The 17,552-nt window shown below is 47.8% G+C and overlaps 1 protein-coding gene and 1 pseudogene across 1 annotated transcript in view; one reads left to right on the forward strand and one right to left on the reverse strand.

Annotated features, from left to right (window-relative positions):
• Window positions 1–3,891, forward strand: part of LOC130125465 (guanine nucleotide-binding protein subunit beta-2-like 1) — an 11,040-nt pseudogene extending 7,149 nt beyond the window's left edge.
• LOC130124768 (exostosin-1) overlaps window positions 1–17,552 on the reverse strand; it is a 382,697-nt gene that overhangs the window by 115,084 nt on the left and 250,061 nt on the right. The window lies entirely within an intron of this gene.

The raw sequence follows: 17,552 nt of genomic DNA on the forward strand, positions 1-17,552 counted from the left end.
GGTTTCCCTAAGAGGAGGACCCTACGCAGTGGCATTAGATGGAACCGGTTTCCCTAAGAGGAGGACCCCAGTGGCATTAGATGGAACAGGTTTCCCTAAGAGGAGGACCCTACGCAGTGGCATTAGATGGAACAGGTTTCCCTAAGGAGGACCCTACGCTGTGGCATTAAATGGAACAGGTTTCCCTAAGAGGAGGACCCTATGCAGCGGCATTAGATGGAACAGGTTTCCCTAACAGGAGGACCCTACAGAGCGGCATTAGATGGAACAGGTTTCCCTAAGAGGAGGACCCTACGCAGTGGCATTAAATGGAACAGGTTTCCCTAACAGGAGGACCCTACGCAGCGGCATTAGATGGAACAGGTTTCCCTAAGAGGAGGACCCTACGCAGTGGCATTAGATGGAACCGGTTTCCCTAAGAGGAGGACCCCAGTGGCATTAGATGGAACAGGTTTCCCTAAGAGGAGGACCCTACGCAGTGGCATTAAATGGAACAGGTTTCCCTAAGCGGAGGACCCTACGCAGTGGCATTAGATGGAACATGTTTCCCTAAGAGGAGGACCCTACGCAGCGGCATTAGATGGAACATGTTTCCCTAAGAGGAGGACCCTACGCAGCGGCATTAGATGGAACAGGTTTCTTTAAGAGGAGGACCCTACGCAGTGACGTTAGATGGAACAGGTTTCTCTAAGAGGAGGACCCTACGCAGCGGCATTAGATGGAACAGGTTTATCTAAGAGGAGGACCCTACGCAGCGGCATTAGATGCAGAAGGTTTATTTGTATTGCTCAGATCCTTGCAGCAATTTATATGTGTAGCGAATTCAGGGGGCAGCCGGGACGCGAGTCCGGGTCGCCCACACCACGACGCGACCCGGGCTCGCGTCCCAGCTGCCCCCTGAATTCGTCACATTGGTGTCAGAAGTGGGATGGTGAGACCGTGAGGCCATCGGGAGCGCGTGTGATCAGAGGCACGAAGGAGCTGGTATGCTGAAGCGCGGGGACGCGCTTCCCGAAGGATTGGGGGGGGGGTAGTGTAACTTCCAGTGGACTCGCTAGCCGGTTGGCTCACAGGTCGAACCCTTTACTTGACTGGTTAGCGCAGTCGCCCCCGGGTTCGCGTCCCGGCTGCGGCCGATTCCCGGCTGCCCCCTGAATTCGCTGCACATGTGCACAAACCTGTGATCCGGACAAGCAGAAACAATAAAAAAGGTTGCAGCTGCAGATGCAAAGTTGGACTGACGAGCCGGAGGTGGCTAAATGACAGAGATGCACGTTCTGTATTCTTTCAGCCAGCAAGACATTTCACGGGGAGTTGGAGTGATCACGTGCTGACGGCATTTAGATTCATTAATGCCAGAAAGGAACATCTTTGACCTTCTGAATTAATAAGGCTGATGACCACGAGATTCATTCATGGTAGAATCGGAAATGTTTCCACTGTTCTGGTTAAATCGCGCTTTTCTCACGCGTGCCGCTTGTCTGGACACTCCGTGTAAATGACCTGCAGCCTGTAGGTGGCCGATGCAGCCTGTAGGTGGCCGATGCAGCCTGTAGGTGGCCCATGCAGCCTGTAGGTGGCCGATGCAGCCTGTAGGTAGCCCATGCAGCCTGTAGGTAGCCCATGCAGCCTGTAGGTGGCCGATGCAGCCTGTAGGTGGCCGATGCAGCCTGTAGGTGGCCGATGCAGCCTGTAGGTGGCCGATGCTAGGGCCTTCACGAATGTGTTGCTGCTGCTAAAACAAGTGTTGATTTGAGATGATAGCTCTTATTACTTCATTCACAAACATTTTGAAGTGGATCTTGTCTTTAAAAAGTGACTCATTCTGATTCTTTTGCAAAGCGGTCAGTTTAAAACAGCACTCACAGCTTACACGAGACACTTCCGTCCATTATCCAAACCGCTTATCCTGGCCATCACCCCCACCCCACCCCCACACACACAACTACCTAGGGACAATGTAGGTAAGGCCGATTCACCTGACCTATGTCTTTGGACTGTGGGAGGAAACCGGAGCACCCGGAGGAAACCCACGCAAGGTTGAACTACCCTGGGGCCCAATCCCGGAACCTTCTTACTGTGACGCGACCGCGCTGTCCACTGTTTAACCGTGCCGCCTCTTTTGTTTCGTTTTGTTCATTAGTGTGAGTGCTGGGGGCGTTCACACTAATGCTTTGCAGTTCTTTATTTATTTAGTTTTCTTCCGCCCATATTTTGACACTTTTTAGCTCCTTCATACTTTTAGCTACTGAAACCATTCGAATATCAAAATGTTCAACTCATTAAGGACATTGGTGCTCCCCTTTCCGATTTTTCATACCTTTTGAACTTTTTGAAATATTCAACTTTTTTCAGCCATTTTTTGAATGGCAGTCAATGGGGGACTTTTGCAACCTTTCCACCTCTTTTACTCCTTCATACTGTTAGCCACTGAAACCATCCAGGTATCAAAATGTCCATCTCCTTAAGCACATTAAGGCTCACATTTCGTTTTTTTTAAACTCTTTTATACTTTTAGACATATTAAGCTTTTTCTACTTTTTCAAAACAATTGAAGTCTATGGGGAAAGGTTGAAACCCTCATCACCTTTGAACTGTATCTCCTCCTTCATTTTTTGAGCTAGAAACCCCATTTGAAGCTTAAACACTTCAGGACATGCAGCTCTTTCAGAATCCTATTCAGATTTTAAAAATATTTTATAGTTTTCGAACAATTCAGCTCTAAAATTGAGCAATTCTGCCATACACTTTGCCTGTTAGAATGTTCAGTCCTATTGTGACGTCACATATCAATTTGAAACTAAACTGCCAGCCTAATTAGTATGAATGCTGGGCATTCACACTACTGCTTTGCAGTTCTTTATTAGTGGCACCACTTCCACTTTTTCATACTTTAAACTACAGAAACCATTCGACAATCAAACTATTTATGTATTTAGCACATTATGGCAAATTTTTCAGTTTTTTGTACGTTTAAAACTTTTAAAATATTCAGCCATTTCACATTTCAGTTTCCAGGTATTTCAGGTAGGCTAGTGACTTTCTGACTTTTCCCGTTTATCCATTTTCAGCAATGCTCTCGCGATTTCTTTCAGCAGCTCAGCATTCACACGTTTTTTTCTGTGGAAAAGCATTTTTCTAGTTTGTTTTGTTTTGTCGTCTCCTCCGATGGACAGTTTGCCCTCTCCGGATCTTGGGATGGGACCCTCCGCTTGTGGGACCTTACAACCGGCACCACCAACCGCAGTTTTGTTGGCCACACCAAGGATGTGCTGCGTGTGGCCTTCTCTGCTGATAACCGCCAGATTGTGTCTGGCTCCTGGGACAAGACCATTAAGGTGTGGAATACCCTGGGTGTTTGCAAATACACCATCCAGGATGAGAGCCACTCTGAGTGAGTGTCCTGCGTCTGCTTCTCCCCCAACAGCAGCAACCCTATCATTGTCTCCTGTGGCTGGGACAAATGGTCAAGTTTGGGAACCTAGCCAACTGCAAGGTGACGACCAACCACACTGGCTACCTGAACACAGTGACTGTGTCTCCCAGTGGCTCCCTGTGTGCATCTGGTGGAAAGGACAGTCAGCCCATGCTGTGGGACCTGAATGAGGGCAAGCACCTGTACACCTTGGACAGTGGTGACAACATCAATACTCTTTGCTTCAGTCCCAAACCGTTGTTGGCTGTGCGCTGCCACTGGCCGTAGCATCACATTGGGATCTAGAGGGCAAGATCATTGTGGATGAACTGAGACAGGAAGTGATCAGCACCAATAGCAAGGCGGAACCCCCACAACGTACTTCCTTGGCCTGGTCTGCTGATGGACAGACCCTGCTTGCTGGCTACACTGACAACCTGAGTAGAGTGTGGCAGGTCACCACTGGAACCCGATAAGAACATTTCATGGTCACCGGTTGGACCCGATAAGAACGTTTCTCATGAAGTGTTTGAATAAAAGTTATAAAAAGTAAAATAAACAAAAAACAAAACAAAAAACAAAAAAACAAAAGAGACATTTGTGACTGGGAAAGAGGAAATAGTCTCTGATAGTAACTTAGCTTTGGCAAAAATGAAAGCTATTGAGGGATCTGTTTTTCTTTCTTCACCGAAAGAGAGGAAGAAGCCTTTGCAGGACAGTTCGCTTGGACTGATTAACTGTTCTCCATGTTGATTTTACTGCTGCACATGTCGTGTCTATTAACAATCAGCCACATTCTGTTACTGCTGTTCATTTAACAATGTAACTGACGAGGCCTGTCTTGTCCTCTTGTCCTCCCTTCTTCCATCTCTCTGTGTCTCCACCATTTTCCGGTAGAGAACCACGGCCTCAGACTTGGAGGTGCTGACTCTCATCCCGGCCATTTCACACTCAGCTGCAAACCGCCCCAGTGCGCGCTGGAGGTCACGTTCTGATGAAGCCAACAAAACCACATCATCTGCGAAGAGCAGAGATGCAATTCTGAGGTTCCTAAAACGGACACACTCCTCACCTTGGCTGCGCCTTGAGATCATGTCCATGAATATCACGAACAGAATCGGAGACAAGGGACAACCTTGGCGGTCACTTTGTGCCGAGAATGCGGACACAGCTCTCACTTTGGTTATACAAGGACCGGATTTCCCTCCGAGAATCGCCACCTTAACGTGGTGGAGGGGTTTGGGTGTCCCGGTGATCCAGGGAGCTGTGTTGTCAGAGGCAATAGCTACTGGTAGAGTCTCCCAAGGCATTTTGGTCCTAGGAGAGGTGCCAGACTAAGAGCGATTCCCAAGAAAGCCAATGAAATTACAACAGCAGAACTACAGCACCTCGCCCGGTAAAGGGAAACCTGAGGCACCTCCTAGAGCTAGACCTGGGAAGGGAGCTCGCCGGCGAGTGTCTGGAGGCCGGGCCTTGACTCATGGGGCCCAGTCAGGTCCAGCCTGAAAAAGTAACATGGAGCCACCACTCCGTGGACCCACCACTCGCAGGGATGAGCATTGGGGTAGGGTGCAATGCAGGCTTGGCAGCAGGCTAAGGCAGGGACCAGGGTGTGCCAACTTCCGGCATCGCAGACTGATCCTCAGGACGTAGAATGTCACAGTAGTTCAGATCAGATATGGTAAAATAAATCAACAATATAGAGCCTGCAATGATTTATGATCCAGAATGTGTCTTGCTTTTCTCACGACTGCAATGCTCTTTGCCAGCTTTGCTCACACATATATGTTATGTGAGGTTTCCAGCACATTTTGTGGTCTATTATCCCACCTAGAAATTTATTTTCATATACTCATTCAAGGTGGACATTTTCAATCACTACTTTTACTTTGGTATTTATTATATGGATTCCAAACAATATAAACTAAGTTATGTCCAGATTTGATTTTGTCAAACCACCGTTTTAATTTTTCCATTTCTATTGTGGTCCCCTCCAAAAGCTGCTGTAAATTCTCACCAGAACAAAACATATTCGTGTCATCAACAAATAGAACAAGTTTCAATATTTTTGATTTCTTGTATATATCATTTAAGTACAGAATGAACAGTTTTGGGCCCAAAACCGACCCCTGGGGCACACCACAAGTAATGTCCATGCATGACGATTTATGTTCACCTATCATTACAAACTGCTGCCTGTTACTTAAATAGTTTCTTAGCCAATTCTGTACCACCCCTCTATTTTAGGTATTATTTGTGATTTGTGGACCTGCAATACCCTAGCTCTAGTACAAATATATACAAGCTTGTTTTTATTTAAATATTATTTTGTTCATAGACCAGAAACAGCCAGGCCAGGAGTAATGGCCTGCACCTTATCAGCCAGCCAAAAATGTACAGTACTTCATTTTTGTTAAATTTTAGATTTTATTTAGTTTGTTTGTTTAAATGATATTGTTTAACTGCAATTTAGAAGTAAACATATGTAGTCAGTACCTGATGTTCGTAATTATTTATTGTTTATAGAGCTAAAATACCCAGGAAAGTAACCCTGAAATGTAAATCCTTCAAGTTTCAAGGTTAAAGTGAATTTCTGACTTATTTCCTATATTGAAATAGATTATACAGCTTGTTCAGATATGGACATTCATCATGAAACATTGACTGCACAAAACAGTAGCCTGAATCTATCATGGTATCCTCCCAGTAGTGGCCTGCTGGAGACAAACCTTTCACTTAATCATAATCTAGTTCTGTATTAGTGTTACAGTAGCCTAGAGTTTCCACCCATTATGCTTACATGTGATGGTATTAAGGGCTGGTGTGTTTGTGTGTGCGTCAATGGGGCAGTGTGATGGATTATTCATGGGCTGGTTGAGGGGGGCTGGGCTGGGTAAAAAAGTCCAGGGCCAGTCCTAGTCCGTCCTTGAGGCACTGTAAGCACATCACATTCTCATTGGGGCCAGATCTGATCCTATAATCGCCCCCATCATGGTGGAAGCTCATTGGTGCTTGAATTAGCAGAAAGTGACGTCATCATTTCCCATGCTTTCCTAGGCTCACTGAGATTTTGGTAGTTAATGAGAGATAAAAATCTGATTTAGCATTTTTATGAAGAGCTGTGCTGTGGTTGTGCAGCTGCCTGAACAGGATCAAGCCAGTTGGCCTTGGTCCCTGACTTCCTGGCCTTTGCCCAGGCTTTCCTATGAAGCAGATCAGCTAGTTCAGGAGCAAACTAAAGTACTGTCACGGCCCTTAACTCTAAGTCTACGGAAAGGAGCAGGTTTATCACTAAAATAGATCAAGCCACCAGAAAGCGATGTCCAGGCTAGTTCAACATCATTAATCAGTAAAATATGTCCCCAGTCAAAACACGCCAAGTCGTGTAGGAAACCCTGTCCAACAAACTTTATCTACAATCAAACAGCCCATGTCTTTTTTCTTTGTCTTAGGGTTTTGCTTCGCTCGTCACCAGCCAACAGGTTGGTGGGTGGCCCACGGGGGACACGAAGCTGCTGTTCCAGATGGCCAGTCTGCCCATGGTTTTGAATACCTACGAATGCATCTGAGGACACGTGGTTTGGCTTAGTCAGAAAGAAAGATTCAGGTGAAGAATGAGAAAGCTGTGAGAAATGGCCTCAGGGAAGAAGAAGCTAAAGCAGGGTGAGGAAAAGACGAGAGGGACACAGAAGGAAGTTTTAGGATTAGTGTTAAATAAGGGGGGGGTAAAGTGGAGATAGGAGGAAGTGGATTTATCAGGAGGGGAAGAAGAGGATATTGAGGGATTAGAGGTGAGGTAATGATTGTGGAGGAGCAGAGAGAGAGTGATTGTGTGAAGTAGAGGAAAGGGGGGGAGAGTTAACTGGGTTAAGGCACAGATGCAACATCACTTTCAGCCAGACATACCGACACCCTCCCCCCCCTCTCACACACAGGGGATAGTCAGCTGTAGATGACACCAATATGCCAAAAAGATTTAAGTCTTGTTATGGACAAATTCACACTGGTCTCTAATGCCACAACATGACCCACAAACACACCGCGTGCTGAGGAACATCTAATGGTATAACTCTAACAACGGTGCCCATAGCACACCACTCTGAGGAACCTCTTCTCATGTTCTTGCTGCACACTAAAACCAACTGCCACGTGTGTTTTATGACTGGCACCCTCTTGAAGAGTCTCTTCTCATCGAAGTACAAGACAACCCCCCCCCCCACACAAAATAAACTTGGTGGATGTCATTCACTTGAACCCCCGTGCAAAATGAAAGATTTGGTCATTACATAACCTGTTGGTGCCAAGGTCTCCATTTTAGCAGCAGAGGGCGCTCTTTTGCTCCGAGTTACAGTAGCAACGTCAAGACACGCGACAACGCCTCCCGACCCAAATACGATGAATCAGCCGTGATGCAGGTTTCACCTTCAGCTTCACTCCTCGTACAAGTTCAGTGACTCTGGTGTTCATGTTGTAAGGTTTGCTGACAAGTACTTAAGACACCGATTCTGCGACTCGAAACCACAATTTACCGTGCAAATTCCTCAGATAATGAAACTTAAAATAATGTACTAGAAAACAGCAGGTGGTCGGGTCCGGCTATTTCGTTAATCTTCAACATTCAAAGTATCTTATTAACCTTTCCTTACTCCATCTTGTCTTCTCTTATTTTCTTCCCCCCGACCAGAGGAGGCGCTAGTGCAGTGACCAGGACATATACCCACATCCGGCTCCCCACCCGCAGGCACGGCCAATTGTGTCTATAGGAACGCCTGACCAAGCCGGAAGTAACACGGGGATTCGAACCGGTGATCCCCGTGTTGGTATGCAACGGAATAGACCGCTATGCTACGCGGACGCCCGATCTTTCCCCTTTTCTATCAATCTGTACCATAGACCTTGCCTAACAAAGGTAGAGCCTCCTCCCCCTTTCCCTCCTTTTCCATCCCCTCTTATGCACACGTGTCCTTGAATCACAACATCTAGATCAGGTTTAAGCCACGTCTCTTCAACACACATCAGGCTAACATCCTAACCCTCGAGGAGTCCTTTCAAACACACCAGCCTTTGGACAGCAGGCTCCTTACATTGCACCGAAGAACTACCATGATTAACGCGACTACTTGTGAACACGATGCTTTGCTTTGCTGTTCCTGTTTAAGGTCTTCTTGCACCCCCCCCCACCGCCCCCCGCAGACATTCCTGAATATTAAAATACCTTGCTGCACTCTTGACAAGTATTCCAGTCTTCTCAGATCTCTCCTTCACCTGGGAAGTGCACTTTATTACTTCAGCCATGAAATACACAACACTCTCCTGATTTACCAGCACCATATTTCCATCTCCCATCTGACTCTGTCACAAGTTGTTCAGTTGGCGGTTCCTTCTCTGATATCTCTTCTCTTCTCTACTCTACTCTACTCTACTCTACTCTTCCTCTGAACCAACTGTATTGTTTCTGCACGAGGTACATCCGTGTTGACTCTCAGCTCCTGTACTTGCACTGCCTTCATTCTCGCTTCACAGCCACCATAGACCCCACTATGAGCACCTCCACAATTAGCCCATCTCACCTCCACCCCGTCCTCACATTTCTCATACGCACGCTCACCTTCACACCTCCCGCGCTCCCGATTCCCTGCTGCACCATGTCCATATTTTTGGCATTTGGAAAGGTGGTGGGACATATGCTCGACCCTTGTACCTTATATATCTCACTGTTACTTCATCAGGCAACACCCTCTCTTGGAAATCCAGCAACCTTCTCTCCTCCCCTCCTTACCTGCATCTGCAGACATTACTGATGCCAATTACTTAACTTTTTGTCTTTCTGCACCACTTTGTTGCTCACCTTAGTAACTGCTTTCTCTCTCTGCTCCCCATCCTTACACTTGAGTAACAAGCCACCATCACCCAACACGTTCACCATCACACATCCGCCGATTGTCTCGTTAAACCCGCGAGATAATGCCACCGGATCAACTTTCCTTACGTCATTTCCTTCCTTGAAACTCAAAATTAGCTTAAACCCCTCATTCTCAACAACCCTCCTCCGCACCACCCTACCTTCCTCCCTCCCATCCGAACTACTGCCGTCTATGCCACTATGCTTCCTAGCTCCTTTAGTTTTCTGTACTTCAGTCCAGTCATTTAAATCCACACCCTCACTCCCACCCTCACCCTCACTACGCCCTCCCTGCCTGCCATCCTGAGGTCCAGTCATTTAAATCCACACCCTCACTCCCACCCTCACCCTCACTACGCCCTCCCTGCCTGCCATCCTGAGGTCCAGTCATTTAAATCCACACCCTCACTCCCACCCTCACCCTCACTCCCACCCTCACCCTCACTACGCCCTCCCTCCCAGCCACCCTGAGGTCCAGTCATGTAAATCCACACCCTCAATCCCACCCTCACCCTCACTCCCACTCCCACCCTCACCCTCACTACGCCCTCCCTCCCAGCCACCCTGAGGTCCAGTCATGTAAATCCACACCCTCACTCCCACCCTCACCCTCACTCCCACCCTCACCCTCACTACGCCCTCCCTCCCTGCCACCCTGAGTTCCAGTCATTTAAATCCACACCCTCACTCTCACTACGCCCTCCCTCCCTGCCACCCTGAGTTCCAGCCATTTAAATCCACACCCTCACTCCCACCCTCACCCTCACTACGCCCTCCCTCCCTGCCATCCTGAGGTCCAGTCATGTAAATCCACACCCTCACTCCCACTCCCACCCTCACTACGCCCTCCCTCCCTGCCACCCTGAGTTCCAGCCATTTAAATCCACACCCTCACTCCCACCCTCACCCTCACTACGCCCTCCCTCCCTGCCACCCTGAGTTCCAGCCATTTAAATCCACACCCTCACTCCCACTCCCACCCTCACCCTCACTACGCCCTCCCTCCCTGCCACCCTGAGTTCCAGCCATTTAAATCCACACCCTCACTCCCACCCTCACCTTCACTACGCCCTCCCTCCCTGCCACCCTGAGTTCCAGCCATTTAAATCCACACCCTCACTCCCACCCTCACCTTCACTACGCCCTCCCTCCCTCCCTGCCATCCTGAGTGCAGTCACAGATCACTTTATGCTCGATCCAGCGTCTCCATGACTGAAAGTAGGGGAGGGGAATTACAAAAATGTCTTCGGTAGTCCTGTTAGAGTACAATTCAACTCCCCACCCGCTCCTCTCTGACTGTCACGAGGTCACAATCGATCTTCTATTAAAAACTCATGAGCGGGGAATCCCTTTTTTAACCATTCTCCCCCACTTTAAGCGATTCTTCCCTACTGTGTGTTGAACTGATGGACTGTGTGTGTGTGTGTGTGTGTGTGTGTGTGTGTGTGTGTGTGTGTGTGTGTGTGTGTGTGTGTGTGTGTGTGTGTGTGTGTGTGTGTGTGTGTGTTAGTTATCAAGCTGGCATGGAATCAAGCCTTTATTATTGTTATTATTATTTCTTTTCTTTGTCCTTTTGAATGCCATTATTTGTTGGATTTCAACTGTTTAGTTACTGAGCATTACATGCTGTAGGTAGGCTCAGGTTAATAATAATAATACCAACAACAACAACAACAACAATAATAATAAGCCTACTCTTATAGGAACTCCATATATGACATTATATTCACCCCCTCCTGCACTGAGGAGGGAAGCTCCAGGTTGCCAGCATCACAAAGACGACTGCTTTTGTGCCATTTATCCCCCCCCGGCCTACTATGAACAAGGTAGACGAACTGTCATGGATCACATGACCATGGCCTGGCTGGCATGACGTGTTTTATATGCGTGTTATCTTTTTTTATTCTTGATTTTGTTCCTTTTCTGTTACTATCTCCCACTACTTCCGGCTGCTCCCGTTAGGGGGCGCCACAGCGGATCATCCGTTTCCATCTCTTCCTGTCCTCTGCATCTTCCTCTGCCACACCAGCCCCCTGCATGTCCTCCCTCACCACATCCATAAACCTCCTCTTTGGCCTTCCTCTTCTCCTCTTCCCTGGCAGCTCCATATTCAGCATCCTTCTCCCAATATACCCAGCATCTCTCCTCCACACATGTCCAAGCCATCTCCATCTTGTCTCTCTTGCTTTGTCTCCAAACCGTCCAACCTGAGCTGTCCCTCTAACATACTCCTTCCTAATCCTGTCCTTCTTCATCACCCCCAGTGAAAACCTTATCATCTTCACCTCTGCCACCTCCAGCTCCACCTCCTGTCTTTTCATCAGTGCCACTGTCTCCAAACCATATAACATAGCTGGTCTCACTACCATCTTGTAAACCTTCCCTTTAACTCTTGCTGGTACCCTTCTGTCACAAACCACTCCTGACACTCTTCTCCACCCACTCCACCCTGCCTGCACTCTCTTCTTCACCTCTCTTCTGCACTCCCCCTTACTTTGGACAGTTGACCCCACGTATTTAAACTCATACGCCTTCGTCACCTCCACTTCTTGCATCCTCACCCTTCCACTGTCCTCCCTCTCCTTCAGCATAGGTACTCCGTCTTGCTCCTACTGACTTTCATTCCTCTTCTCTCCGTTTTCCATCCATCCATCCATCCATCCATCCATCCATCCATCCATCCATCCATCCATCAGGGTCATGGGGATGCTGCAGCCTATCCCAGCAGTCAGGGAGACACCCTGGACAGGCCGCCAGTCCATCACAGGGCCCACATACACACACACACACACACACACACACACACACACACACACACACACACACACACACACACACACACACACACACACACACACACACACACACACACATACACACACACACACACACAATTTAATATGGCCTACATGTCTTTGGACTGTGGGAGGAAACCCACACAGACACGGGGAGAACATGCAAACTCCACACAGAGGACGACCCGGGACGACCCCCAGGTTGGACGACCCCGGGGCTCGAACCCCGGGCCTTCTTGCTGTCAGGCGACCGCGCTAACCACTGCGCCACCGTGCCGCCTTATCCATTTTATGATCCGCATATTTCATTTGACAGCTTTTACGCCGGATGCCCTCCCTGACCCAACCCCCCCCCCCCATTCATCCGGGCCTGGGACCGGCACTAGGAAGCCACAGGCTTGTGCCTCCCCCGTGGCTGGGTTTCTTTTTCTGTTATTTTGTCCCTTAAAAAGTATTTGGTAACACTTTAGTATGGGGAACGTAGTCACCATTAATTAGGTGCTTATTAGCAAGCAAATTAGCAACATATTGGCTCTTAATTGGTCATTATTATGTAATCATTAATGCCTTATTCTGCATGGCCTTATTATACAACCAGTAAGCCATTAACTATGAGTTTTCCCTCTATAACCTCAGAATTGCTTATTAGTAGTACCATCACAATATACTTTGCTTAGTGTGGCCTTTATAAGGTGGTAGTACCACAAGAGGAGTTATTCTCCCTTACTAACACTTAATGAATATGCTCTGTTCTTACATAACAACACACAAAACTACAAGTGTTCATACTGTTAAATTACTCTAAATTAAGTTTCTGTTACTTAGCATATGTTCCCCATACTAAAGTGACATCTTGATCATTACTAATTCACTAGTAATTAAGTTTTTTTATGTTCCCCATACTAAAGTGTTACCAAGTATTTTTTTTGTTTTTTGCAACTTTACACGTTAAAAGGTATTTCTACCAGTGTGAGGCAGTCACCCTGTCAGATGTGATAATTCACTCGAATGCTAAAGACCTGGGAAATCCCATCAAAAGGGAAAAAAATAGATGCTTCTAAAAAGAAAAAAAAGACATGTGACGTTGCCTCCTTACTTCAGGTGACGACTGTGTGTAGAATTAAAGAAGGGACGGGGTAGGTTCTTCATACAAAACTCCCAGTAGAGGAGCAGCTATCTTGATGAATAAACCACCCCATTCAGATTACAACCATCTGTTACGGACTCAGGTTTGTCCTGGTTTCAGGTTCCAACTACGGAACACCGACCACCTCTCTAAGTGTTGATGCCCCCGGTGCAGACGAACCAACTTCCTGTCACGCCGGGGGCAGGAATGGAGGACCCACATGCACGACTCAGAGACAGACTGGGCTCGGACAATGTTTTCATAAACCAAAATAACTTCCAGACAGCAGGAACAGACGCCACAGACAGCAGGGGAGGCTCGAAACAGGACGGGGCGCGAGCAAGAGTCCATATGTGTGTATGTGAGTGTCTGTGTGACGATCCGACAAAGACACCGGGGCAACCGGGGGGAACATATAACCGGCTGGAGAGCCAGTCAGGGCAATGGGGAGCAGGTGAGCAGGGCAGGAGCAGGAGCAGGAGCAGGAGCAGGAACTACAAGACAAATTAAGGTTGGGGATCAGGTGAGCACAGTATGGGCAATCAGGGGCAATCAGGGTTACTCATGTAAATGGGGCAGTCAGGGTTACTCATGTAAATGGGGCAAACAGGGTTACTCATGTAAATGGGGCAGTCAGGGTTACTCATGTAAATGGGGCAAACAGGGTTACTCATGTAAATGGGGCAGTCAGGGTTACTCATGTAAATGGGGCAATCAGGGTTACTCATGTAAATGGGGCAATCAGGGTTACTCATGTAAATGGGGCAGTCAGGGTTACTCATGTAAATGGGGCAAACAGGGTTACTCATGTAAATGGGGCAATCAGGGTTACTCATGTAAATGGGGCAATCAGGGTTACTCATGTAAATGGGGCAATCAGGATTACTCATGTAAATGGGGCAAACAGGGTTACTCATGTAAATGGGGCAAACAGGGTTACTCATGTAAATGGGGCGCAGGTGAGCCGAAGTACCGATCAGGGGTTGTCCGATGACCCAGAACACAGAACCATGACACGTTCATGTCGGACATGGTGCTGCTCTTCTATAAAGGACTGGAGTGATGGGGGGGGGGGATTCCAGTTGTACACTGAATTGTATTTCAGACACATCTAATCAGACTTTGGGCTACAGCCATACATCTTCAGAGGTCCCTCATGGGTTATGCATAGATCGTGACATCTAACTGACGCTCAGCCTGAACTAAACCAGGGTGTCAAAGACTACTTCTTTTATCAAATGTTCATAATTCATATTCTCGAATAGATTATTTTCTTATCCACTCAAAATATTTGTACACGATAAAAGGTTGTGGAATTGAACCAATTATTCTTCCAGATCATGCTAGGATTCTTTGAGCTGTTCGCTTGGATAAGGGCATCGTTATCTCCAGGCGATGGAAATGTGATACCTCCTTACTTAAAGATAAAGAATTTAAATCTCAAACGCGAGCGTGGATTACAACTCATATAAAGGAAACTGGTGATCCCCTCGTAGATCCCAACATTATGTGGGAGGCCGCAAAAGCCACGTTGCGAGGATTAATTATTGCATATGTATCATTTAAAAACCATGAAAAATGGATATAAAGACAAGAAGTTGAGAGAGAAGCAGGAAGAAGTGCAGCGCTTCTCGAGGCCGCCTCAACAGAGGGTAACCGGAGAAACTTCAGTGCAGCCAGAGCTGAGCTGAACCTCAACATGCACATGAAACCACCAAATCATGGACCGTAGTAGACAAAACCGTTAGGAATTTGGTGATAAACCAAGTGATGTACTTGTCCATGATTACAGAAGAAGCCAGCAGGAACGGTCATCACAGCAATTCGGGTCAAAGACGACAGTATAACCCATCAGCCCTAGAGACTGACCAGGCTGTTTATCACTCTCACAATAAACTCTGTAACTACTCACAAGATGGGCTGGATCACTACCAGTTTACCCGAATGACCTTCACTAGACCAACAACACCTTCATATACTGTAAACTACTAAAAAGACTCGCTGGCCCCCGTTAGTCTTTCCCCCTACTCAACATCCGGCTTCCCACCTGCAGACACGGCCGAGTGCGTCTGTAGGGGATTCAAACCGTGACGCTATTCGGCCGCCTGCGACCCCCGTTAGTCGAGCGGTTAGCGGGGTAGCCTCGTGATGCAGTACAACGCTGGATCGAATCCCGCAGCGGGCGGAAATATGCTCGGTTACTTTGGCGGCAGCAGGGGGATCCGGAAGCGGGCAGAGCGTCACAAGTCTCTAGGGAGTGCGGGAATAAAAAAAAGCTTCCGGGAGGGGGTGACTACTGTAAATTACTAACAAGACTTATTGGTCAGGGGGTCGGCCCCCTTTAGTCGAGCGGTTAGCGATGTGGCCTACTGGGGCAGTACAAACCTGGATCGAATCCCGCACCTAGGGGAAATAATAAACTTAATCTATATGGCGCCTTTCTTTACTTTTCTTTTTTTATAGTTTCCCCCGTTCTTCTCCCCAGTTGTGCTTGGCCAATCACCCCACTCTTCCGAGCCGTCCCCGTCGCTGCTCCACTCCCTCTGCCGATCCGCGGGGGCGCTGTAGACTACCACGTGCCTCCTCCCATACATGTGGAGTCGCCAGCCGCTTCTTTTCACCTGACAGTGAGGAGTTTCACCAGGGGGAGGTAGCGCGTGGGAGGATCACGCTATTCCCCCCAGTTCAGGTACCCCGGCCGACCAGAGGAGGCGCTAGCGCAGCAACCAGGACACACGCCCACATCCGGCTTCCCACCCGCAGTAGGGACCTGTATCGCACCTTTCTGAATAGCGTTACAAGGTGCCCTACACAAGAAGCCGAAGTCGCTCCACTGAACAAGGCACAAGCCGCTCAGGATAAAGTCACAAGCTCATAATTCAAACGAGGAGAATTGGAGCCGATGGAACAAGGATTAGGATAAAAGTACAGCTCGGCTTCCACCGAGCCAGTCCAGATCCTCCCTGCCTGCTTTACTCACACGCAGACTTCACCCTGCCTTTCACAACAGGTCACGCGCGGGCACCCCTTTTATCAGCAGGTCCAAAGTGAAATACTGACTTGAGACGATGATGAGCCTAAAGAGACACAGGTGCGAAACAAGGACTGTAGACGAAGACGCTGAGAACACCCTGTTGTGTGCACCGAGTCATACACATAGTGTATATCCATCCATCATCCTCCACGCCAATCATCCCCACAGGGGTCACGTCACAGGGGGCTGGGATGGCCTCATTATATATATATATATATATATATATATATATATATATATATATATATATATATATATATATTTATTTATTTATGTGTGTGTGTGTGTTCACACCTTTGTGCCTGCAAGGAGCTTTGTGCCACAGGCTTTGCTCCTAGATACTCAGGACTTTGATAAGCCTGCAATCCACCAGGGACAAACTTTTAATATTCCACCAGCAATACTGACACCCCCTCCACCGCGCGCACGCACACGCACACGCACGCACACGTACGCACACGCACGCACACGCACGCACACTGTCACAAAGGCTTGTTAATATGCCGCCTGTGGCGTCAGCAGCACCAAACGCCTACAGGGGCAGATAGGAGGAATTACAGTCTCTGGAAGTATTGTCTGGCAAAACAAAAACCGTTTGCCTAAACTTCAAACTTACAAAGTAATTCAGCTCCTTTCATTTCCCTCAAAACGGCAGCGTGGTGGGAAAGGAAAACAGCTGAAGTCAGATATGGTGACACCAGCTTCCCCCTTGAAATGAGAACAGCACCATCTATGACGGAATGATGCAGGTCTACAAACATTCCAACTGCTGAGCGCGTGAATAAAGGGAAGGGCCCGAACCCATATTTACTGCACTGTTCATTAAAGTAGCTTTTATTTTCACATCTGTATTTTACCATTTCACACTCTGTCCTGTATCGGGAGAAAACCGGTTGTCTTCGAAAACAGTTTGATGCAGCTGTTCTAACGCCATCCAGTACAGGATCTACCCAGTACAGCTGTTCAGTACAGGATCTATCCAGTACGGCTGTTCAGTAAAGGATCTACCCAGTACAGCTGTTCAGTACAGGATCTACCAAGTACAGCTGTTCAGTACAGGATCTACCCAGTACAGCTGTTCAGTACAGGATCTATCCAGCTGTTCAGTACAGGATCTACCCAGTACAGCTGTTCAGTACAGGATCTATCCAGCTGTTCAGTACAGGATCTACCCAGTACAGCTGTTCAGTACAGGATCTACTCAGTACGGCTGTTCAGTACAGGATCTACCCAGTACAGCTGTTCAGTACAGGATCTACTCAGTATAGCTGTTCAGTACA

This window comes from Lampris incognitus, chromosome 15 (assembly GCF_029633865.1).
Source record: "Lampris incognitus isolate fLamInc1 chromosome 15, fLamInc1.hap2, whole genome shotgun sequence".
NCBI lineage: Eukaryota > Metazoa > Chordata > Actinopteri > Lampriformes > Lampridae > Lampris > Lampris incognitus.